We start from the raw sequence: 7,542 nt of genomic DNA on the forward strand, positions 1-7,542 counted from the left end.
CACTGTAAGCAGTAAACTCATGCCCAGAGTCACAAATTAGGCCAGGAACTGATACAGAAATAGATGTTACATTTTCTGCTTCCTGTACAGTGAACTGGTCACTAAATCATATTGCCTTCAAAGTAAATATTTAGATTTTTTTTCAGGCTTAAATTTAGTTTCCTTAAGCAAAGTTCATTTGGGCATATTCATGTCAAACATAATTTAGAAGCTTCTTTTGCTCACAGAAGTTGAATATGAAGAAAGATGAATCCTCAGGTCAGGAAAAATACTGTAGAATGTACACACCCACTCTTCAAAACTGTTGCCAAGTTGCTACGTATCTTTCCATTTAAAAAAGAAATATTAAAAGTGTTGAAAATGACACAATTCTAGAATAAGAATCTGATTTGCAGTCATCAGATGCTGAACACCCACCCAAATATTATTCTTTTTCATTTCAATACCCTTCAAAGTTCTAAAAAGGATGCTTCAATCCAGTAGAAATGAAATGTGAACTTCTGCACTTGGAATGAGAAATGTTGCCTTTTTTAGTATTGATGTACGCTTGATTTTTCAGTTGCATTTTCAATTATAAAGATGCCCAAAGCACCATATAAATGGACTACATGATCAAGGATCTGTAAGAGAGCACACAAAAAAATGCTTAGATTTGGTCAGGATGAGTCCACAAGACAAGCACTGCAGACACTACACTGATGGTTACAGAGATTTTGGTTTATAATTTATCTATCCAAAGAAGTGAAGAACTGATGCATTCATCTGGTTTTATTATGCTGGTTATGATAAGATTATTAAGTAATGCCCAGAGTAGTGAAATGTGACACAATAACTAAAAGAAAGTCTGGAAAATGTATGCTTAATATGACAAGTACACTTGGCCTAGTAAATTCTTAACCCTTCTGCTTCTCTTCACTGTGGCCAGTGCTTTCTGCTGATGCATTAGTGAGAAGAATACTGATTTTATCAGTGCCTTGAAGTGTGCCAATTACCTCATTTCTAAGAAATGTTATATTATGCCTGGCACAGTTCTTTAGCATCCACTCATCAGTAATTTCTTGGCAAAGCAGAGTCCTTGCTACATGTAATTAGCAATTCCTCCAATTATAAATAATTGTTCTTTATTTTCTACTAATTCTTTTCTAGGCTGTTGATATATTTCCAGTACGATAGACAAACCTGAGCAAACTGTTTCACGAGCCTCCCATATGCCACTTTTGTTACTGTTGTCACCCAATCCTGCGCCATTGGCTCCACAGCATATTAAGAATATTAATGCTTGTGTTTTTTGGAAGTTATATCTTAAACTTGTTTGGTTAATACTGAGAATGTGGTTGTCCATATTGTACTTATTCTACCTTTGTTTAAAACTTTGATATCTGAGTGTAATGTGGACACTGTACATGTTGATATATTGGATAGAATTCAGTTCAAGATGAAAACATCAAAAGTAGTGTCCATATATAAGCTGCATGCTTGAGCTCCCAGTGTAGTCCACAAAGATATGGTCAATGCAGTAAGGACATTTAAAGAGCTATTCAAGCAACCTGCCAGGGTGGGTGCCTCTGATGCAACTTGAGATGATCTCAGCTGGTCACCTGCTGTACTTCAAAAAGGCACAGATCTTAAGTCCCATGTCATTATCTGTGAAGCAGACATATCATATACCTGGGCATCTTAAATGAAACTAGAAGTCTATGGCTGGGCAACAGAAAAGCTACCTTGGTAAGCTGAAATTGTTTCTAGGCTCCACTGTTCCCCAGCTGCCTTTATTTTTTCAGGAGATAAGATAGCTCTTTGGACACTCACAGTTAGTTGTTATGATCTTAAACTGATAACTATCACTACAGGCTGGACTGGTTTGTGATTTCAGACTTCATCTATGACACTGCTGTAGTTGATGACATTTCTGTCACCATACTGGCAGAAGGAGGTCACAGAATCACAGAATCACAGAATCCCAAGGGTTGGAAGGGACCTAAAAAGATCATCTAGTCCAACCCCCCTGCAAGAGCAGGGTAACCTACAGTACATCACACAGGAACTTGTCCAGGCGGGCCTTGAATATCTCCAGTGTAGGAGACTCCACAACCCCCCTGGGCAACCTGTTCCAGTGCTCTGTCACTCTTACAGTAAAGAAGTTCTTCCTGATGTTAACGTGGAACTTCCTATGCTCCAGTTTACACCCATTGCCCCTTGTCCTATCACTGGATATCACTGAAAAAAGCCTAGCTCCATCATCCTGACACCTACCCTTTACATATTTGTAAACATTGATGAGGTCACCCCTCAGTCTCCTCTTCTCCAAGCTAAAGAGACCCAGCTCCCTCAGCCTCTCCTCATAAGGGAGATGTTCCACTCCCTTAATCATCTTTGTGGCTCTGCGCTGGACTCCTTCAAGCAATTCCCTGTCCTTCTTGAATTGAGGGGCCCAGAACTGGACACAATATTCCAGATGCGGCCTCACCAAGGCTGAGTAGAGGGGGAGGAGAACCTCTCTTGACCTACTAACCACTCCCTTTCTAATGCACCCTAAGATGCCATTTGCCTTCTTGGCCACAAGAGCACATTGCTGGCTCATGGTCATCCTCCTATCCACCAGGACCCCCAGGTCCCTTTCCCCTTCACTACTTTCCAGCAGGTCAACCCCCAACCTGTACTGGTACATGGGGTTGTTCTTCCCCAGATGCAAGACTCTACACTTGCCCTTGTTAAATTTCATCAAGTTTCTCCCCGCCCAACTCTCCAGCCTGTCCAGGTCTCGCTGAATGGCAGCACAGTCCTCTGGTGTGTCAGCCACTCCTCCCAGTTTTGTGTCATCAGCAAACTTGCTGAGGGTGCACTCAGTTCCCTCATCCAGGTCATTGATGAAAATATTAAACAGCACCGGTCCCAGCACCGACCCCTGAGGAACTCCACTAGTCACAGACCTCCAGCTAGATTCTGCGCCATTGACCACAACTCTGCCTTCTTCCTTTCAACCAGTTCTCGATCCACCTCACTACTTGATCGTCAAGCCCACACTTCCTTAGCTTATCTATGAGGATGCTGTGGGAGACAGTATCAAATGCCTTACTGAAATCAAGAAAAACTACATCTACCGCTCTACCATCATCCCTCCACCTAGTCACTTCCTCATAGAAGGCTATAAGGTTGGTCATACATGACTTCCCCCTCATAAAACCATGTTGGCTGTTCTTAATGACCCCCTCATCCTTGATATGCCTAGTGATGGAGTCAAGAATAAGTTGTTCCATCACCTTTCCAGGGATGGAGGTAAGGCTGACCGGTCTATAATTACCCGGGTCCTCCTTCTTGCCCTTCTTATAGATTGGTGTGACCTTTGCCATCCGCCAATCCTCAGGCACCTCGCCCGTTTCCCACGACTTACCAAAGATGATGGAAAGTGGCCTAGCAATGACCTCCGCCAGCTCCCTCAGCACCCGTGGGTGCATTCCATCCGGACCCATCGATTTACAGATGTCCAGATTGCATAGCTGATCCCTAACCCAATCCTCATCTACCAAAGCAAACTCCTCCTTTGTCCTGACTCCTTCTGGGGCTATAGAAATCCGGGGCCCTCGGGGAGAGTCTGCAGGAGTAAAGACAGAGGCAAAGAAGGCATTCAGCACCTCTGCCTTCTTTATATCCTCTGTCTCCAGGGTACCCACTTCGTTCAGCAGTGGGCCTATATTGCCTCTTGTGTTAGTTTTATTTGCTATGTATTTGAAGAAGCCCTTTCTATTGTCTTTAACCCGACTAGCAAGATTGAGTTCCAAGGAGGCCTTAGCTGTCCTAATTGCCTCCCTACATCCTCTAACAACTGTCCTATATTCCTCCCAAGCGGCCAGCCCCTCCTTCCATAATCCATAGATTCTCCTTTTCCACTTGAGTTTGCCCAGCAGCTCCTTGTTTAACCACGCCGGTCTCCTAGATCCCTTACTTGACTTCCCACTTATTGGGACGCTCCGATCCTGAGCTTGGAAGAAGCGGTCCTTGAATGCTAACCAACTATCTTGAGCCCCTTTACCGCCTAGTACACTTTCCCATGAGACTTCCCTTAGCAGTTGACTGAAGAGGCCAAAGTTGGCCCTTCGGAAATCCAGAACTGTGGCTTTGCTAGGTATTCTATTCCTCCCACACAGGATCCTAAACTCCACCATCTCATGGTCACTGCAGCCAAGGCTGCCATTGACCGTCACCACTTCGACCAAACCCTCCTTGTTGGCGAGTACTAAATCTAGCAGCGCTGCTCCCCTAGTTGGTACGTCCACCATTTGCATTAAGAAATTATCATCAATGCACTCGAGGAACCTCCTAGACTGTGAATGACTGGCTGTGTGAGTCTTCCAGCAAATATCGGGGTAATTAAAGTCCCCCACGACGACTAAGGCATGTAGTCGCGAGGCTACTTCCAGTTGCCTGTAGAAAGCCTCATCAACTCCTTCGTCCTGATCAGGAGGTCTGTAATAGACCCCCACAACTGTATCACCCGTGCCAGTCAGCCCCTTGATTCGTACCCACAGACATTCCACTTGCTCCTCATCCGACCCCGGACAGAACTCAATACATTCTAGTTGCTCTCTCACGTAAAGAGCCACTCCACCACCTCGCTTTGCTGACCTATCTTTCCTAAAAAGGACATAGCCATCCATGACCACATTCCAGTCATGTGAACTGTCCCACCATGTCTCTGTAATCGCCACTAGATCATAACCTTTAGCCCGCACACAGACTTCTAACTCCTCCTGTTTATTCCCCATGCTGCGTGCATTGGTGTACAGGCATTTCAGGGAGCCAGTCCTAGTACCCTTTTTCCCCTGCGGGACAGGGTCTAAAAAGCTATCCTTTCCCACAAGTGAAACAAGAGATTGATAGTCCTCCTTAGCCCGCCATCCTTCAATCCCTAGCATGTTCCTCTTGGGCTTGTCCCCAACAGGCCCAGTTAAATCCCCTCCCCCCTTCCTAACTAGTTTAAAGCCCTGTCAATAAGCCCTGCTAACTCCTGCCCCAAAACCCTTTTTCTTCTCTGGGACTGGTGTATCCCGCCTGTCACCAGCAAACCAGGTGTCCCATACAGCAGCCCGTGACTGAAAAACCCAAACCCCTGCCTTTGGCACCAGTCACGTAGCCATACATTAACCTGCAGAGTCTTCTTATATATCCCTTCACCCTCGCTTGCAACAGGTATGGAGGCAAACACCACTTGCGCTCCAGACCCTTTAACCAGCCGTCCCAGGGCCCTGTAGTCTCTCTTCATTGCCCTTACGTTCCTCGTAATAATTTCGTCACTGCCAACCTGAAAAACCAGCAGTGGGTAGTAGTCAGACGGCTGCACCAGTTCAGAGAGCTTCTTTTTAACATCTCTAATCCGAGCCCCAGGCAGGCAGCAGACCTCCCTGTGGGGTGGATCCGGTCGACAAATGGGCCCTTCTGTTCCCCTCAGAAGGGAGTCACCCACCACAATTACTCTTCTTTTCTTCTTGGTTGTAGAAGTTCTGAGGTATGTGGGTGAGTGACTAGCCCTGGGTGACTCACTAGATAGATTTGCCTCACCATCTCCATTCACCTGGCCCTGAATTTTTAATGCCAAAGCATTATTGAATGATGCTTCCTATTCTCACTTCACTCTGCTAAAAAAGCCATCTTTTTTTTTTTTTTTTTGTCCTTGAGACACAGTTAGAAAACTTACCTTCTTTCCCAGGATGATCCAGAGTTAGAAATAGGTCTGTAGTCTAGGACCTGGCAGAGCTCAGGTCAAGGTACTGCCCTTTACACTATTTTTGAGTAACTATAGGAATGTTACTTGGCTTCTCAGTGCTTCTTTGTCTCCATTTGATGATTATCAATATGATGAAGTATCGAAAGTACAAGTGAGAAATTTGAACGTGTGAGGCATTTTGATCTTTACTATGTCTGGGGATATATATGCACCTAGGGTTAGTCTGGCATTGAAGTTTTAATTTCAAAAGTATCTGGAATCCCAAACAGGTATTTCTAAGGTAGTAAGGAGCAAAATAAATTATACTAAGTGTTTCAAGCTTAACTGTCTAATGTTAGCAACCAGCATCACATTATATTGGTGTAAATACACTATTCTTAACAGATGACAATCCAGCTTCTATGCTGTCATAATTCACTTACTAAAATAAATGTCAGTCAAATTATAAAGTTCATGCTACTTGTCAAGTCATGGATGATTAGAAGATCAGAATTTATATTCTTAATCCAAGGAATACACAGAACAAGAACCCTGAGTGTTGTGAGTCATCAGTTTTATTGTGCAATGAAGATAAAGATGTATTTCACAGGATATATAAACATATACACTGTTCTCTTCCACTATGCCTCCGTACAGCTTATTCTCCAGATAAAATCTAGATCTTATGCTAATAGATTGTGTTCCTGTTTCTGTTTTGTCCTACATGTGAACACTGTTTTCCTGAAAAAGTGGGTATTTTCTAGCAAAACCTTAAAATCTAGCCTATTTCATAGAACTAAGAGAATCTTTCAAAAGGTAAATTGAATTGTTTTTAATTCTTAGTTTCTTCTACATTCTTTCTCGTTCTTGATTGTATAACTTTTTTCATTGCTCACATTTGCTGACATTAAGTACAAGAATTATTGCACTTTTTTTTTTTCCCAGGCTGCTCAGTAACCGTGTTGTGGCTGCCTCAGCTGGCACATTCTGTTCTTAATTAGGTTTACAGATATTTTGACTCATTCCATGGTCTCACTAAAGTCTGTCTCTGGCCTGTAATCATCTTTTGTCACTGGTTTGATTGTTCTCTCTTTGTCTTTTCTGAGTGGGCTGAAGAGTAGGGAAATAGCTCTTTTTGTGTATGTCGCAGATGGTTCCATCCACGTCTTACTTTTCTCCTCATGAGCTTGCAGACCTCTTTGATGCTTCTTTTCTTAATTTTTCCTCATTTTATCCATTCCTTTCTTGGGGTGGACCTTCATGAGGACTTTAGTGTGGCTTCACTGGTCTTGCTTGCCAATTTTCACTGAATGTCAGGTCATTGACTCATTTCTTTCAGAAGAAAACTGAATGCACACATGCATATGATTATCTAAGGTATCTCAGTTGTCAAACTTGAGAGTTACTATTGCTCTTTCATTATTTGCCATTGCTTCTTATTTGAGAACTTATTAGTACAACAGGCTTGGGTCAAGACACTCTCACGCCCTAAGGTCTTTCATGTTCACAACATACTTTCTGTTATTGTGCCTGTTAACACTGCTCATAAACTTTTTTCCTACATTTAGATGAGTAGTTACACTGACTTGCCTGTTAGACATGGAAACAAATAATTAAGCAGTAACCACAAGCAATGGAAATAAAAGAAATCTGATAAGCTGACTTGTTCTTAAGGAAGTGCAGCTCAGTTTTACAGCTGTGAATGTTACAGCTATTTTACAGCATTTACTTGTATGTCCTAACTGTTCTGGGTAGAGACCAGCGTCATAACAGCCTCTGAGTACTGCCACAGGGTGAGTATGAGGAAATAATTATAGCAATCTAAAATGTGACTAACTAGT

This window comes from Lathamus discolor, chromosome 2 (genome assembly GCF_037157495.1).
Source record: "Lathamus discolor isolate bLatDis1 chromosome 2, bLatDis1.hap1, whole genome shotgun sequence".
NCBI lineage: Eukaryota > Metazoa > Chordata > Aves > Psittaciformes > Psittacidae > Lathamus > Lathamus discolor.